Source organism: Tachysurus vachellii, chromosome 13 (genome assembly GCF_030014155.1).
Source record: "Tachysurus vachellii isolate PV-2020 chromosome 13, HZAU_Pvac_v1, whole genome shotgun sequence".
NCBI classification, from domain to species: Eukaryota; Metazoa; Chordata; class Actinopteri; order Siluriformes; family Bagridae; genus Tachysurus; species Tachysurus vachellii.
This window is the reverse complement of record NC_083472.1, coordinates 21,565,268-21,584,262: the sequence shown is the minus strand read 5'-3', so window position 1 is coordinate 21,584,262 and position 18,995 is coordinate 21,565,268. Positions and strand designations below refer to the sequence as shown.

General features: G+C 36.9%; 1 long non-coding RNA gene across 1 annotated transcript; it reads right to left on the bottom strand.

The window, feature by feature from the left end:
• Positions 1–511: 511 nt before the first annotated feature.
• Positions 512–17,735, bottom strand: LOC132856257 (uncharacterized). Its single transcript, XR_009649408.1, has 3 exons — positions 17,663–17,735; positions 1,609–1,851; positions 512–1,218 (listed from the first exon to the last, which is right to left on the bottom strand). It is a non-coding gene; the product is annotated as an uncharacterized LOC132856257 (long non-coding RNA).
• Between the last annotated feature and the right edge of the window lie 1,260 nt (positions 17,736–18,995).

Sequence of the window (18,995 nt, the reverse complement as noted above, 5' to 3'; positions counted from 1 at the left end):
TACCTACCTCTTCCGGGTTGTCTGAATCGGACCACGAAACACATTAACAAATCAGAAAACACATTAACAAATCAGAAAACACATTAACAAATCCGAAAACACAACGACATTTCAGACAACCCGGAAGAGGTTGGTATAGTTTGTGATTGGAACACGTCACCTGTCACTCAAGGTATACATGAAGTTCAACAGTCTGCCGCAGGGAAAAGTTGGAATGGATGCATGGAATGGATTACTGTGGATTAATTCTGTCATTTTCTTATACTTAAACAGAGAACTTTACACATTACACATAAGATTCCATACCTGTATATCTTGAGTGACAGGTGTCTCGTCCAATGATCGGTAAGTTTCCATTCAAAAACGATACACTACCGTTTCTGGGTTGTCTGACTTGTCGTTGTGTTTTCAGATTTGTTAATGTGTTTTCGGATTTGTTGATTTGTTAATTTGTTTTCGGATTTGTTAATTTGTTTTCGGATTTGTTAATGTGTTTTGCACTTCTCGGCCACCGTACACATGATCTTCAAGCACCTTCTGATATAATAGAAGAATTCATAGTGGATTCTATGATGATGAGCTGGAAAGGTCCTTCTGCAGCAAAGCATCCCCAAACCATAACATTTCCACCTCCATGTTTCACAGTTGGTATGAGGTTCTTTTGCTGAAATGCTCTATTTTGTTATGGTGTCCAAAAAAATAAAATTATAGACTCATCTGTTCAAAGCACATTTAACAAGTAACAAGAGCTTGCTATAGGTCCCGTAATGATATTTTAGGGTTTTTGGTGACTTCTTTAAGCCTCTTGCAGTCTGCTCATGGGGTGAATTACAAGTTCTTTTGAGATCATTTTATATCCCTTACCAGACTCATAAGCCTCAACAATTTTCTTTCTGAAGGCCTCAGAGAGCTCTTTGGATCTCACCATGGTGATAGCTCTCAGTTCAACAATTAAGTGCAAACCAAACTAAATATCTGAGGTGTAAATAAGACAAGCCTTCTTCAAAATGCTCTGTAACAATGTTCTAATAACTTGCACCTGATGTCATACACCTGTAGGTCATTTTATCCAGTTTAAGTGCAGATAAATGTGGACGTGTCCCTACTTTTTCCTCGGGTTAGTTATTTACATGTGAAACTCATAAGCAGCATGTACGTGGCTTCTTGGCTGTAATCTCTGGTACAACACATTCGTACTCACTGCAGCTCCGTCTTTATCTGAAACAAGAGGAACATCGGTTCTGTTGCGACAGCACAAATAGTTCCTGTCGAAAAAGGACACTGAATACAGGTTACAAAACAAGACAATTTCCCCAATAGCTGGAAAAAAATGACCTCGTCCTTCTGTAAAAATGAAATGAGACAAGCGCTCAGCCTGTGGCTAAGTGCTGCAATTTGAGTCCGTATTCACAGTGTGTGTGCGGTCAGGTAAGGAATAGCATCACATTCTATTAGTATTTATTACCTACAGTAAATGTTAGAACTTTAGATTGAGCTACATGTAAAAGGGCAATGTCAGTCAAATGTCCCGACCCCCTGCTTTTTCTTACAAGAATGTCACATTTTGCCAAATGAGTCTTAGCTATAAAATGATGGATATTTACTTACACTGTAAACGAACCTCTGTTGGAGAGCAGTATCCTGCTGTACTGCCCCTCATTCGCTTTGCAACAGATGTTCACAGAAGCACGGCAGTGAATGTGTGAATGATTGAGCTGTGTGAACGAGCAGGTGCGAAGGGGCGTCAGGAGCACTCATCTCCCAGGAGAGACGTTCACAGCTCCAGCTTCAAAGTGGCAGCATTGAAACTCTAGAAATGGGCACTGCGTGTTTCCACTGTAACTCACCCACCTGCACAAGAAAAGCAGGAAACACAACATGAAAGGATTTTGTAGCATCAGAGAGCCCTCTCGAGTCAGAGAGGTCAGGGAACGTGCCGTGCCATCGTCCATCAGAGACGAGGCATGAAAGGGGACCAAAATGGAAGGATTGAAGAACAAAACACGGAGGTTTCCTTGCCATTTTAGCCGACTGCAGGTGAGCAGAAGGAAGAAGAGCAGACAGTCATCATTTCCGCCAATAACGGATGGCTAAAGATGGCTAAAGATCACTCAGAACTGAAATATGGCTTATTATTATTACTATTTCTATAGCAGTTGTCATCTGAACAGCATATTATTTAATACACTGACACAGGACTTACAATTAAAGCATATAACACAGAAATATTATAGAGTATATTATCACATTATAAGTCACTGCAGTGTAGCAGTTTAAGACTCGGATGCATTCGATTTCCTCTTTAGAGCTCATAAAATCTATAAATCTTTATAAGAGTATAAGCTAGAATAACTTTTTTAGCTAAAAAGTTTTGGTTAACAGATTTAACTAGACCTCAATATAAACTCACTCTCACTCACTCACTCACTCATTTTCTACCGCTTATCCGAACTACCTCGGGTCACGGGGAGCCTGTGCCTATCTCAGGCGTCATCGGGCATCAAGGCAGGATACACCCTGGACGGAGTGCCAACCCATCACAGGGCACACACACACACTCTCATTCACTCACACAATCACACACTACAGACAATTTTACAGAGATGCCAATCAACCTACCATGCATGTCTTTGGACCGGGGGAGGAAACCGGAGTACCCGGAGGAAACCCCCGAGGCACGGGGAGAACATGCAAACTCCACAGACACAAGGCGGAGGCAGGAATCAAACATGCAAACTCCACACACACAAGGCGGAGGCAGGAATCGAATCCCCAACCCTGGAGGTGTGAGGCGAACGTGCTAACCACTAAGCCACCATGCCCCGCAATATAAACTCAAAATACTATTTATAATTTAAGTTTCGTGTCCAGCGTAAATGCTTCTTGGCTAATACGAGTGGAACCTGATGTAGTTTTCTGTGATTGTAACAGATTTGATTGCCTTTGTTTCAGTTTGAACAATTTTTCTGATGGGGTTCAGCTACAAGCTTCAGCAGGCTAGAAAGAAACACTTTATGTTAGTTCAGTTGTAAGGTGTTGAGTCAATACTGTTGATATACTGTAATAAATAAGATAAAGTCCTTAAGGTTTTATTTACCCAAATGATTGAACGTGTGTGTTAAACTGTCATGAACTGACCAAACTTTTAGAAAATAAAAAAAATTCACTTTATAGCAAATATATTGATATTGATATAGTGCATGTAGTAAAAGGAAAATCTTCTGTTCTGTTATCATTGGGTCTTGCTTTGTTTTGTTTTTAGATTTTTTTCTTGATTTTAAAATTCTGGCAAACAAAAAAAAAAATACTACAAAATTTAATAATTGAGTGTTAATAGTGTAATGTTTTTTATTTTTTTTATATTCGTTAATATGTTTGTTTGTATACTCATTTGTTCATTTTATTAATTCACTTTCATTTATGTCTATTTATTTATTTATTTATTTATTTATTTATTTATTTCTATGTTAATATATATTCTCATTCCTAACTGGGTCTTTCTATATTAAAATAAAAAAGTCAGAGAATCTTTCTCAAAATTAAAGCTGTTCTTTCTCTCTTTTTCTCACAGCAGCTTTAACCAGACATCAGATTCGCTAACTCGACGTTCCCACCGGCTGTTTTAATTACTGTCTCACATAACAGTCTAACAAGCCACAGACAGTCTGTAATGAGACAGTCTAAGACATGTAAATAATGCTGACATTTAGCACGAAAGATTTTTTTTCTTAGCAACTCAGCAAAGCTTTGGATCTTGTCTTCAGGTCAGATGGGTTATTGGAGATGTGACCCATCATCTCTATGGACCATACATACTGTACAGTACTGCATGATTTAATTAGTGAGTCTGCGTATGAAGATTGAAAGTGTTCTTGTTGTGCATTTACCTGTCAAAATAACTTTTAAAGAAAATTAAATTAAGCTGTCAAGATAGAACCAAAATGACTAAAGTCTATTTTTAAGGGCTGTCCTTTATCATGTCATTCATCTACTCTAAATCTTGTTTTTTTCCTTAACTCAACATGACATAAGATTATACTGTATTCACTCTCAGACAATTATCTGATGAATACAGTCTAGACTTGGAATTATTGACCCCTTGCTTAAAGTAAAATCTATCTTCTTTGCTCCGATTTCACTGATGAAGAACTAATACAGCTCTAAGTACCTTATAAAGTGGTCAATTACCTGAACAATGTTCTTACAAAAGTCTACATCAAATTTTACCTAACCTCCAGGTTCACATCGTCAGCAAGATTATAATTATACCTTTAGATCGTCAACGATGTAAATTGTAGCAAGGACACAATAATTACTTATCATTTCTTACCTGAAGTACAAAAAATAGAGAAATATTCAATGTCTATAATTATCCACTGTGTGAGTGTGTGTGTGTAAGTGTGTGTGTGTGTGTGTAAGTGTGAGTGTATGTGTGTGTGCCACAAATAAGCACATTAATCATCTCTTACTCAACTCTGGCATTGTATCTAATATCAGTCTTGACCTCTTGATGACATATTGATTTTTATTCCCTTTACTTCAGCAGACAGACATTTGTATTCGCTTTAACTCAGAGAGAAGCGCAAGTCTTAGTCCATGAAGACTAAATTTGGATGTCAACTTGACATAAGCGGTGACGGAAGTGACAAATGTTTGTGTTATGACATTTCCCAGGCTGATTCATTGTAGAATTTGTTGGGTGGTGGTGGTTTCAGGGGAAGTAAGGTGACGCCTACAGAAGCCCAAAGAAGCCTGTACATTTACATTTCTGTCATTTAGCAGATATCCTTATCCAGAGTGACTTACCTTTTTCATTCATTCAGTCATCTTCTACCGCTTATCCGAACTACCTCGGGTCACGGGGAGCCTGTGCCTATCTCAGGCGTCATCGGGCATCAAGGCAGGATACACCCTGGACGGAGTGCCAACCCATCGCAGGGCACACACACACACTCTCATTCACTCACGCAATCACACACTACGGACAATTTTCCAGAGATGCCAATCAACCTACCAGTACCCAGTACCCGGAGGCACGGGGAGAACATGCAAACTCCACACACACAAGGCGGAAGCAGGAATCAAACCCCGACCCTGGAGGTGTGAGGCAAACGTGCTAACCACTAAGCCACCGTGCCCCCCACTTACCTTTTTTATTATTATTTCTATAACTGAGCAATTGAGAGATAAGGGCCTTGCTCAGGGGCCCAACAGTGGCAGCCTGGTGGACGTGGGATTTGAACTCATGACCTTCCGATCAGTAGTCCAACATCTTAACCACTAGGCTACTACATCCCACTGTAGAAGCCTAAATCAGCATATAGAAGATTGTAGAAGACTAAAGAAGCCCAATGAAGCCTACAGAAGCCCAAAGAAGCCCAATGAAGCCTAAAGAAGCATAAAGAAGCCCAATGAAGCCTAAAGAAGCCTAAAGAAGCATAATGAAGCCTAAAGAAGCATAAAGAAGCCTACAGAAGCCTACAGAAGCCTAAAGAAGCCTATAGAAGAGTAAAGAAGCCTAAAGAAGCTTATATTAGCCCATAGAAGTCCATATATCCTTATAATAGCATATAGAAGCTAATATTAGCTCATAGAGCCAATAGAAGCACAATTTGATGCATTCTTGAAGCCAGTTACTAATCTTGCCAGTAGCTAAAAAACAAACTAAAAATATGTATTTACAAAATTTTCACTAAAAATGAATTCAATTTTATTTGTATGGCACTTTTAACAACGGACATGTCACAAAGCCACTATACAGGAGTATAAAAATTCAGAATAAAAGTTTAAAATTTAGATTCATCCCTAGAGAGACAAGCCAGAGCCAAGAGCGGCGAGGTAACAATCCTTGAGTCGATACGAGGAGGAAACCTCGAGAGGAACCAGACACTCCTTTGCTTTGTACCCATATGTTGATAAATGTCAATCACCATAAACTACTAAGCGTGTTTACGGCACAGGATGATTTGTGGCAAAGCTCACAGAGAGCTAAAAATGACGAGTAAACACTGAATTGAGCCACAGGCAGAAGGGCATGGTTCTTTCAGTGAGCCACGCCTAGCGCCCCTAGCACACACCGCTCAAAGCCCTGAGATCAATGCTCAGTCAGAGCCAGAATGGGGAAAGAGATGTAACACTTGTCTCAGGATGAAAGCGCAGAAGGGTGGGAGCTTGAAACCTTTGATCTGCCAAATACAACAGAGAAACTGAGAGTGGCATATGAAATACCGTGCAGAAGAGCAAGCGCAGAAGAAAGAAACACACATCTGATAAAAAGAAAGTGGGCTTGACAGCCAGGACCTTAAAAAGGTCTACAGACATAATAGACTTTTACGACTTTCTCTCTCTCTCTCTCTCTCTCTCTCTCTCTCTCTCTCTCTCTCTCTCTTTCTCTCTCTCTCTTTTTTACTGACCTCAGAGGCATCCTGAGACTTTAAAGCTACGATCTGAAATCCACAAATTCTTTTTATTACATCCATCATCTCTATCATGAACAAATCACCTCGCTTTAGCAGTGTCAGAGGATGGAAGCAGAGAAAAAAGAAAACAATGCAGAATAAATATGACTGAAAAATAGGAACTGACTTTTACACCAACGTCTGATGGAAAAAAAAATGTTTAAGTACATCGGCAATTATTTCTATCCTCAGTGTGTACACTGAGTTGTCAATGTATAATGAACAAAGTTTTAATATATAATAAACTCTCAGCTCTGAGATCTTTCTCTCCAAAATATATAACGTAATATGATGTACGGTCCAGAAATATTGGCACCCTTTGAGAACCGTTTCCTAAAACAACCAGAGAATTTATTTTCTCACTATTGACTAATACATTTCTTATGAGAAATTTATTTCCTCTCTTTTTTGAAAAACGTATTGGCACCTCTGTACAGTACAATATTTTCAATGAATACACAAGGTCATCCTATCTTTTTTTTAAAAACTTGAAAACTCATTACATGTGCATATTATGTTCTCAAGGCAATTTTCTTTTTTTTTTTTTTTTTTTTTGTTAAACTTATTCTTCACATTTTGTGCATGTATTTTTTCACGTGAGAGAATATTATTCTTGATGTCACTCGTCTACATGACACGGAAAACATTAACTGAAAAAGCAAACTTATTTATATGCAGACTTCCAGATCTATGGGTCTATATCCTAATGCATCATAAACTTTCTGTAAACTGTTTTCACACAAAATACATTCACTGATCAGTGATCCAAATGTCATGAATGGCATTCACACAAAAGTACCTGCACAACACTAAATATCTGCAGCGTTACATTTTTCAAAGGCTTTCAAAAAATCATTCAAATCAGAATGAAAAATAAAAAAATTCATGCAGTTCTGCAGTAACCAGACTGAAATATAAGCTCTATAAATATAGATTTTAGAAGAATATTAACAATAAAATGAAAAAATAATTATTTCCAACACAGCTAAGTTTAATTTTATCTAATCAGGTGTGCTAATAGTTTCCTGTCCTGTTAGCATCATTTAGCAAAAAAGGGTCAGTCCCTCTGATTTACTAGCATTGCTCAACTGGATTCACCATCTCTCAGAAAGAGGAAGATATACATCAAGACTCTTTTCTCTTCTGGTGCTGAGTTGGTGGAATGAAATTCCCCTAGATGTCCAAACAGCTGAGTCACTAACTATCTTCAAATGCCTGGTGAAGACCTATTTCTTCCTGAGACACTTAAACTAGCTCTTATTTCCCTGTTTGTTTTTATTCATTCACTCCCTCATTTTCTACCGCTTATCTGAACTACCTCGGGTCACAGGGAGCCTGTGCCACTGTCAGTCACTCATGCAATCACACACTACGGACAATTTTCCAGAGATGCCAATCAACCTACCATGCATGTCTTTGGACCGGGGGAGGAATCCGGAGTACCCGGAGGAAACCCCCGAGGCACGGGGAGAACATGCAAACTCCACACACACAAGGTGGAGGCGGGAATCGAACCCCCAACCCTGGAGGTGTGAAGCGAACGTGCTAACCACTAAGCCACCGTGCCCCCCTGTTTTTATTCAATTCAATTCAATTTTATTTGTATATCACTTTTAACAGTGCACATTGTCTCAAAGCAGCTTTACAGAACATAAGAAATATAGTACAAAAAGATTCATATAAAACAAAGATTAATATAATACAAAAATTCAAGATTAATATTAGACTTATATTTAAATGTGTTTGTATTTATCCCTAATGAACAAGCCTGAGGTGACTGAGGTGACTGTCGTGAGGAAAAACTCCCTTAGATGGAAGAGGAAGAAACCTTGAGAGGAACCAGACACAAAAGTGAACCTCATCCTCATTTGGGTGACACTTGAGGGTGTGATTATAAACACCAGGGTGTGTTATTATGAATAATGTCTTTTCTACAGTCAGATACAATCCAACAATTGTGTATTGATGAGGAGGTTGTTGACCTCAAACACCACATGGAGAAAAAAAAACAGAGCTTTTAGCTAATGGTATCTATAGTCAGTAATCTAGTGAACCAGTCATGTTTTCATTGATAGAGATTTTTTTATGTCACACTAGATAAGGGAGTCTGCAAAATGCCATAAATGTAATGTAAATGATTAAGGGCCTTACTTAAAGGGCCCAACAGGGGTAGCTTGCTAGTTCTGGGGCTTACATAAATATCTAACTTCCCAATTTGTCAACTTACTAATTTCTAGTTGTGTATACGTAATAACCTGATAAGACTGTATGTATATCAGCAGACACAATGCTGGCAGTTTATGAGGTGTACTTCTGTAGCAACCTATAAACTGGCACCCCTGTGTAACTGGCCATTAAAATGAGTGAGTGGGTGCTGAATGAATCATTTCAGTCTTTCTCTTTTCCTCATCTAGCCGTTAGCCAGCAGACTCATTAAATCTGTCAAATACTCGGTGTCGCCTGGCAGACTTCCTGTTCAGTGCTTAAGACCTTAATGAATACCTCGGCCAGTGTTTAATGAGAGCCTTATAATGATTCCTGTACTAAGTGCTTGGTAGTGTCAAAGCTGGGATGAAAAAATGTTCAGTCATTAGGGTTATGGGAGGAAGTGATACAAGTCGCAGGAGTCAAGTAGTAGTCAGATAGATAGATAGAGAGATAGATAGATAGATAGATAGATAGATAGATAGATAGATAGATAGATAGATAGATAGATAGATAGATAGATAGATAGGCTGTTGCGGTTACTACAGTCAGAGGACTGTACAGGAAATGAATCAACTGCTACAGGAAATGAATCAACACGGTACACTGAACACCAAAAATTGCTGGATTTCTGACTCAAGACTCTCTAAAAGACAAATTTCGTTCTTGTTAATCCTCCTTGCTCTTTTTTCACAGCCCATTAAGAGTGTGTACCCAGCTTTCTCTCTCGCTGAATGAGTCTCTTCTCTCAGTCTGTGAGCAGAGGTGAGGATTTGCATTCACAATGTAATCTGGCAACTGCAAGTAAGCTTATTAAAAAAAAAAAAAAGAAAAAGCTCTTCTTCAGGAGCACAGCTTCTACTCATGAGTTTCAACAAATATTTTGGATGTTTAAATCCTTGTTGCTTATTTGTTCGCCTCAGTTGAAGAATCTATTATTAGCAAGCCCACGGATGCAGGCTAGAAAAAAAAAGTAGTCATGTGTTTGCTAAAATCTTTTGGGGGAAAAATGAAAATGAAATAAGAATAAATTTTCAAATAATATTAACCACACAGATAATTGTCATTTTCAAAAAAATATTCTTGGTTAAAAATAATAAAATTTACATAAAATGTAAATAAATATTATATAAATAAATAAAATAAAATACTAATAATTGTATCATTTATTTTGCAAATAAAATGAAATGAAAATAATAGTAAAATAAAATACAACAGTAATTTATAGTATTATTAATTTAATAATTAATATAAAAATATTAATCATGAATAATTATTTGTGATTACTAATCAATGTTATTAATATTAAAAAAATAACTAAATATTGACTGTCTTGACACAAAACATTATTGTTACAGCTTTCAAAATTTCCTGGAAAAGAAAAAAGTCACAAATGATGAGCAATATTATCTGTAAGGTAATAAAAATCCACTAAGAAATGAAATGATTCAGTTCCCGATATGTGAATGTAATAAACAGAAAACCGTTCATGAATATTAATAATACTTTGACACTTCAGAGTAGCTTTAGGTTTAAGCATATGCTTAAGAAAGGACTTAAATCGACAAATATCTCCCATGTGACATTTAGGCTTTGCCTTTCTGTGCGTTTCCTGCCAAAGAACTGAATGGGATTCATTATAATTCATGAACATGAGGTCCTCAGAGGCGTATCTATCAGCCATGAGATCTTATTATTAGCCATGACAGCATAAGACAAGCTGACAAATACAATATGACTAATGAACCAGGCCACCAGTATGGCAACGACGAGCAGGTCCAAATCTGTGACATTTCCCAATATAAATTCATCACAGGTAGAAAAATATGAGGTTTATTTTGCAGAGGTGGATAAATTATCCTCTTATTATCCACTACAAGATCCATAGTCCACTCCAAGATCTTCAGCATGCTGCTAGAAACCTAACTGACTTGAATAAAAATGGTGGCTAACGTAGCTGGGTAGCTACTAGCTAGCTAAATATAGAAACAAATGAGCTCTATATCTTTTCTAAGCAGGAGTCCGTAGAAGATGAACATGTTTCTGTGATATTATAAGATACAATAAAAGTATTTTTTCTTGTGAGGCATCTGATCTACAGGTGGAGCTCTATTACTGCCTTGATTAATGAACTTTTGCTTGCTTTGTTTGGTTTTGTCTGCTCCTACAGTACATGATACTGAGAAGGGCATAGGTCATGTTCGTATGTTTATGGATTAATCTGGCAAACCAGTGTGTGTAGTGGAGCAGATGGTGGGATTCAGGTCAAAAAACACACTCTATAGTTCATTCATTCATTCATTCATTTTCTACCGCTTATCCGAACTACCTCGGGTCACGGGGAGCCTGTGCCTATCTCAGCCGTCATCGGGCATCAAGGCAGGATACACCCTGGACGGAGTGCCAACCCATCGCAGGGCACACACACACACACTCTCATTCATTCACGCAATCACACACTAGGGACAATTTTCCAGAGATGCCAATCAACCTACCATGCATGTCTTTGGACCGAGGGAGGAAACCGGAGTACCCAGAGGAAACCCCCAAGGCTGCGTGCGTGTGTTTGTTATAGTGTTGTCTCCATCCCTGCTGTGTCACTGTTTTGTTGTCTAACTGTGTTTACCTGTTCTGTGTCCGTTCCCTTTTTATTTCTTAGTTATTTTCATGTATAACTCTATTTCTTCAGTTTCCTGTTTATTAATTATGGACTGTATTATTCTCCCTGTCTGTGTTTTGACTTTTATGGGCACTGACTACAATTCCTGGAATGCCCATAATAAAAAAATTAATATTACTTTGAGTGCCCACGCTTGTGTCCTGCCTCATTTGAATCTATTTGTTCATTGAAAAATGTAAAAAATGAATAACAGACCTAATCTTCTTGTCCCACACTCCTGGGCTACAGATTTAGCCACCCCTAAAATAGTTATGTAGCTTGTCTCAAGATATAATAAGGTTTAGTCTTAAAATATTAACTACTTTGGTCAGACTTGATTATTTCATCACTTTTCGAGCATATTTGTCTGAAATCTAATCACATTCTTCTCACTTGGAAGAAGTCCAACAAACCAGTAAATCAGTTTGTAAGTTCAATGCCCATTCTACCCAGCAACATCTGCCATCAGAATGCTCTCAAGCTTTCCAACAGTAACAGTGCCACTTGCCTGCTTGGAGAAAATTCATAGCCCCTAGGACACATTAGCAAAATGTGCAGACAGTTCAATGATTTCATGCCTGCATACATTTAACATCTTGACACCTTAATTTCAGTAAGGTGCATCAGTGGACCAATGAGAGTGCAACAGAGGGTAATGATGGATGTGCATTAGCATGAGGATTTGTGGGCTTGCGTGTATGCCTGAGCTACACAATTTACAAAGACTAATGGATGCACTTATCACTGTAAACAAAGCACTAATGTGCAACCAGTCCTTGCAAGCTCTAGTTCATTTATGAAGCACCATCTCACACAATTTATTTAAAAAAAAATCAGCTATTCTTATTTGTGAAAAAAATTACATACATTACTAACTAAAATATTTATCACTTCATCAGCTTTCCATTTCCCTGCATGTTGGTTTTGACCTTTGAAACCTTGCCTGATGCTTAGATCACCATCAGGTCCTCAGATTCAGTCCCAAATTCAGACTCAAAATCTGGAACTTTCCACCATATATCTTTTTAAAGGTCCCCGTCTTTTTTTTTTTTTTTCCTTTAGCGCCTATTCTTGTCCCGGAATTAATTTGCATCAATTTGCCAAATCTAAAGGTCGATCAACATCAAATCTGACATTTTGTGATAATAACTGTCTCATAATTCAGAATTCACCTGGTGGGCCATAAGTGCACAATTACAATCCAAATCTTTAAACACAACAACCAACCCAAACAGAACACACAACAGCATTAGCTCAAAGCACCGAATCTCACGTCTTTGTTACTGATTGGACACAACATATAATTCCCACAAAGCTAAAATAATTGCCTCTTTTTTAGTCTGTTATCCAGTCAGCCTTGTGAAAGCCAATATTAGCCGAAACATGTGATGTTCACTAAGGATAAACCTTTCTGTTTTAATGTAAAGTTGTGTTTTTGATTTTGCTGACATGTTTTTTGTGTTGTTGGTATATTTGTTGTGTTACAGAATTTGTTGTGTTTCTGGTTTTGCTCACATGTTTCTGATATTGATGTGTATTTGGTTTTGTTGTGTCTTCTCTTCTGATTTGTTGTTTTGTGATAGTCTTTACTGTTGTGTATTCAGACTTGTGGTGTATTTGATTTGTTTCATGTTTCTAAAAGTGCTTTCAGATTTTTTTCGTGATGCTGTTGTGTTTTCTGAAACTTTTGTTGTGTTTTTGGTTTTACTGTATTGTCTTATGACTTGTTGTTGTGTTTTACTCTCATGTTTCTGAACGTATTGTTTTTTTTGTTTTGTGATGTTGCACGTTCTGAATTTTTTCTTGTCTTTTTGTTTTTTTTGAGGGTTTTTTTGTCTTTGGGTGGTATCTTCTGATTTGATTAGTTGTTGCTTTATTGCCTTCTTATTATATTTTGCACTTACGATTACCGTAACACACCGTACCAAAGCTACTCTACAGCATACATTAGGCCCATGACTAGCTTTATTATTTCAGACCGGATCAGAGCAGACTGGGATGTGCTGCTGACGTGATTCAGACAGTGACTCAGACTTCTACTGGCGGCCGTCATGTCCGTCTTATTATAACTACCAGACCTACAGAAGATGGGAAAATGACTTGGCTGGGTTACTGTGAGTTCAACCTGCACACTGAAATTAGTCAATAATATTTTTGTGAGTCACGATTATATTAAACAACTAGTTAAATTAATGTGTCTCATAAACATCATATCTTAAATAAGGCTATTTTCAAGATGTGATGATGTATGATGTTTTATGATCAGCTTATATAGCAGTGAATGATGACTTAATCAATTTCCACCGGTTTGTAATTAATTACTGACACTAAAATGCACTGAAATCATTTAGCTAAAACACACAGAAATGTGCAGCCTTATAATTTATGACTTTACTTTGATCCAGCAGCCAAGATGCAGCAGCTGCCATCCCCAGAATGATGCCTGATGAACATCTGTTGAACTGCATTATTCATTTCTGTAATTATTTATTGCAAAATTCTCATGGGATTCATAATGTGCTATAATAATTCAATTTGTGATTGTGATTTGAAATCCAAGTTAAATGTTTGAGTGACTGACTTCTGAATTTGAAATCATGGTTAACCGTCTAAAGTTCAAAATCAAAACGTATTGCACACATTTTATGGTTAGATTACACACATTGCAGTTTATTCAACAGTCAAACTGATCCACCACTGTGTAGTATAATTATACATATATTCCTATATACAGTATATTTATACATATATTCATATTTACAGTTTATTATTTAATTATGTAAGTTTTTTTGTTTGTTTGTTAGTTAGTTAGGGGGCACGGTGGCTTAGTGGTTAGCACGTTCGCCTCACACCTCCAGGGTCGGGGTTCGATTCCCGCCTCCACCTTGTGTGTGTGGAGTTTGCATGTTCTCCCCGTGCCTCGGGGGTTTCCTCCGGGTGCTCCGGTTTCCTCCCCCAGTCCAAAGACATGCATGGTAGGTTGATTGGCATCTCTGGAAAATTGTCCGTAGTGTGTGATTGCGTGAGTGAATGAGAGTGTGTGTGTGTGTGTGTGCCCTGCGATGGGTTGGCACTCCGTCCAGGGTGTATCCTGCCTTGATGCCCAATGACGCCTGAGATAGGCACAGGCTCCCCGTGACCCGAGGTAGTTCGGATAAGCGGTAGAAGATGAATGAATGAATGAATGAATGAATGTTTGTTTGTTTAGCACTGTCATTTGTTTAGTGTACTTGTTCTAGTACATGTTCGTTCCTTTCACGTTTGTGACGTTTACCAAACCCTTTTTTCACGTTTTCGATCACGACTGGGTTTAGCATGTTTGGAACCTGATTATATCCAGATTGACCTGAGCCTGTTTTTTGAATTTTCCTTGACTTTGTGCGTCAAATTATTTGGTAATTCTTTACTGATCATTATTTATTGAATTATTATTCTTATTATTTTTAGCAGGTTTAAAATATTTTGAATTGCACCTGTTTTTGTGATGCTCAATAAAAGTTGTGTTCATGTTAATTAGTTGTTGTTGGGTTTTTTCTGTATATTGTACTTTTTTACACTTTTTTACACTGTATTTAATCTTTATTGACTCTTTTTTTTATTAAAAGCATTTCACTTAATGCTAAAGTTTATATAGTTGTATATGTAACATTTTGAATTTCCGGTACGAGTCACAGCCAATGAGGTGCGATTCCTCCTAAGACCACTAGAGGGGTTTATCGCTCACATTGTTGGATTATTTTTATTGTCTGCTCCATTTCCTTACACAACTGTTTTGTGTTTTCTGACACATCACTTTATTTAAGTTGTGTATTAGGTGTGTGATGAGACTTTGTTTGTCGTTTGCGTGTTCAAAGTTTGTGGTCAAGCTTGCTTTTGCATCAGACTTACTTGGACCCCTTAAGTGACAGTATGTACTGTATTATGGCACAGAAATTTGTACACAAATCTGAGGCTTTACACAGTGACTTTAAGCCAGTAACTGTCGCTGAATTTGGTGGCCATCTTATACACATAAAGCAACTTAATTTAAAAAGAAAAAGAGCCTGGAGAGAAATCTAGTGACTCCTTGAGCCACATCAGCTCATGAGTTCACATCACATCTTCTGCTTAAATGAATCCAGAGAGTAGTTTACATTCGTTTTGCTCCCTTTAATATTAAATTTTTTTTCTCTATTTTATGAAGTCTGCAAAGGAAGCAGTTGGACCAGGAATCATCAGAAATAAACGATGTTTTAGCAAATCTACACGTACAGAACAGACACTGAACTGACTGAATGAGGAGAAAAAGCAGCAGGAGGTAACAAAACCCTGCTGGGATTAATCAAAACATAACACACACATAAACACACAACACATGGCAGCTCGGACAACACACAAGCACTTTACTAAAAGTAATCACTTAGTCTAACAAAACAAGGACAGAAAATGAAAAATGAACAGAAAGCTCATGCAGATGTGAACTAAAGAGTGCGCACTAAAGAAGCGCACGTGCACTATTAATATAGCAGTGACAACCACGTGAGCTGCTTCTTTGTGTCCTCTGTTGCTAGAGGTTAAACAAATATCATTACTGTTCATTAACTCTTTCAATGTTTGCTAAAAAATTACGCAGCAGGCATGTCTCTATAGTGCTATATCCCTCAAGCTCAAAATATATTTGCCGTAGAAGATGATGGATGGAAAAGTTGTGTTATGATTGGAAACAGAATTGAAGCTCGAGGTTGTAATTGAGTAATGAAAACAATATTCGCAGCAGCAATACACGTGGGTGACGTGGCAAACACAGTATTCATATTGTGATGAATTACACAGCGATACACAATAAAAAATCGTGATAATTGAGTTTTTTTTTAGAAGATTTGTCTATTTTCCACAGTCGCTAACTTCATGGGATTTTAACTGATTTAAAATAAATGCGTATTGATTTTTTTTTTTCAATTTGGTTTTGTTTTTAATAATTTGCTTTAGCTTGGTCAGGGTCATGTTGGATCTTGAGGCTATTCCTGGGTATCATGCATACATTAATGAGACACACATTCATAGTACAGGGTAATATTAATGAGAAAGAAACATATATTTTAGAGAAATGATATAACTCTCTCTACACTCTCAGGTCTTTGCTGCCTTATTAAAGGAAAAATTAGGGGAAAAAAAAAAATTAAGTTCAAAAGTGCAAATCTGACCCTCTGAAATAATGCCTCACATTGCAATTCTAACATAAAGATAAACACAAGGGTTTAAAATGATAAATTCATTTCTATGGCCTATGTTAGATCAGTAAAGTATATAAGTAAGGAAATAGCTCTTGTAGAGTGTTTTAGGTAAACAATCCATGGATGGACTGATGTATTTTCCCTTTTTGTTTGCTTGTTTGTTTAAATTTCTATAATGGCACATCTTAAGGCGTTGTAATGCAGCCAATCCTCCAACCAGCATGGTTTTATGTGAGGTTTTGTTTCGTGTCGAACGAGGAACCTGGAAAACCCACACAGCAACCTGGAGGACATGCAAAACTCTACCCAGATAGTAGTCAAGCTTAGGGCCAAACTGGGACCAACTTTGTGTTTGTCTTTAAGTAACCTGACATTATTTTTATCAATGAATCAGTGATCAATGACATCTAAGACCCTGTTTCATATTGCCTTTAAACTAGTATACCTTGTAAACCTATTTGTATATTTATTTGCATTGGTAAATCGATTTATCTACAACCTACACTAACAAATCCGATTTAAAGGTAACATTTCACTCCTGAGCTTTTTCTTACATTCCTAATCTTTGTAGTTCTTTGTGATTTTCTGATATATACACCTAATCCATTATCAATTATGATGTTGCCAGCATAATTAAATAACAAACTAAACTACAACTTAGTGGTGTGTAGGATGACTAAATAGCATTTTTAATGCAAATTAATGTACCATGACACTTTATCTACATGATAAATTTATCTGTATCACAAATGAATGGATCCAACATAGGCTTGCAGCTCAGGACTGCGTGTGCATATAATTTTTAAACGCAGCTCAATGCTGCTCTCTGATGTTCAGAAGTTGTATTTGGACTAAGAGGGACAAAAAATTATTTTTTTTTAATTCAATCAACAAATTAATGATTTTCTGGCTCTTGAGGACAAAACGAGTCAGTTCTCTGTTGGTTTCAGTGTTAGACCTGTATTTTTCCCTCTGTTGGATAGATATTAAACACCACTGTGGAGTGTGACATGACAAAGACATTCATTGCTAAACATGAACAAGTGCAAATTCATGTGCAAAATTTTAGAAAGCTCTAGACTAAGTGCAAATAAAAATAATGTAGTTAGTAATTTGTATATAGTCACCTGTAGACTTCTACCACCCGGGCCACAGACTCTCAGTTTTCTCATCAAGAAAGCACTACTGAATCATGACGACCAACACAGAGAGACTCAGCGGCAATTTCTGGCCTCAGGAAATCTGGCTACCTAATGAGGACACTTGAGAGAGTCCTACATGCATATTTCTTACACACACTCTCTCTCTCTCTCTCTCACACACACACACACACACACACACACACACACACACACACACACACACACAAACAGTTTAGACTATTGGAAACATTTCTGCCTGCTTTTGCATAAATTCTATACATTCCATTATATTCTATTTATCCTTAACATGTTTTCCATATACTTCTATATTTTACTATTATATTTTGTTCTATTATCCCTCATATTTTTATATTCTATTTAATACATTCCTTCTTTTCTGTTTTTCATTGCTGCACTGGATGAGTAACTACTAACTAATAGTATTAATACTAATACTATTACTACTACAGCTACTACTGATAATACTACTACTACTACTACTACTACTAATAATAATAATAATAATAATAATAACAATAATACTAACAATAATAATAATTATTGTTAGTATTATTGTTATTATTATTATTATTATTATTATTATTATTATTATTATTATAAAAAAGCTTTAGATTTCTTATATAATGATCGAAAGCTTTAACTGTTACAAAGCTCTAATACTGGAGACTCCTTCCATAAATGTAACATAAATGTTTCCTTACAGAAGACTTCACCAGTTCAATACAATACAATTAAATACCATGCACTGCTATTGTGATGTTTGATTGCTTAGACAATATTAGAAAATGTTTATTTATTTATGTATGTATGTATTTATTTTTATTTTCAGAAAATCTCTCTACCACGACTTTGTTAATGTACAAACTTAGACTTGTCTTAAAACGAAAGGGAATTTTTGTTATTTGATAGATAGATAGATAGATAGATAGATAGATAGATAGATAGATAGATAGATAGATAGATAGATAGATAGAATATTGACAAAAGCACTGCTTTATTCAAAACGTCCATGTCCTGAATCGAATGAAATGGATTCGAACTTGAATCGACTCGTGGCTGTACTGAACCGACTCCTTTCAGGTGAGTAGTGAACCGATGCGTATCGAATCTTTAGTGCGATGAAGCGTATGCTACGTATTTAAACGTGTCGAGATGTATTATCTCTGATATCTGACAGATGGAGATTCATTCACCCTTAATAATAATTGTAGGCTTTATATAGTTTACAGTGTTCACTGAAAATCCTTATAACCTGTAATGTCACTACTGTGCCCCTACACCAATCATAACGCGATAC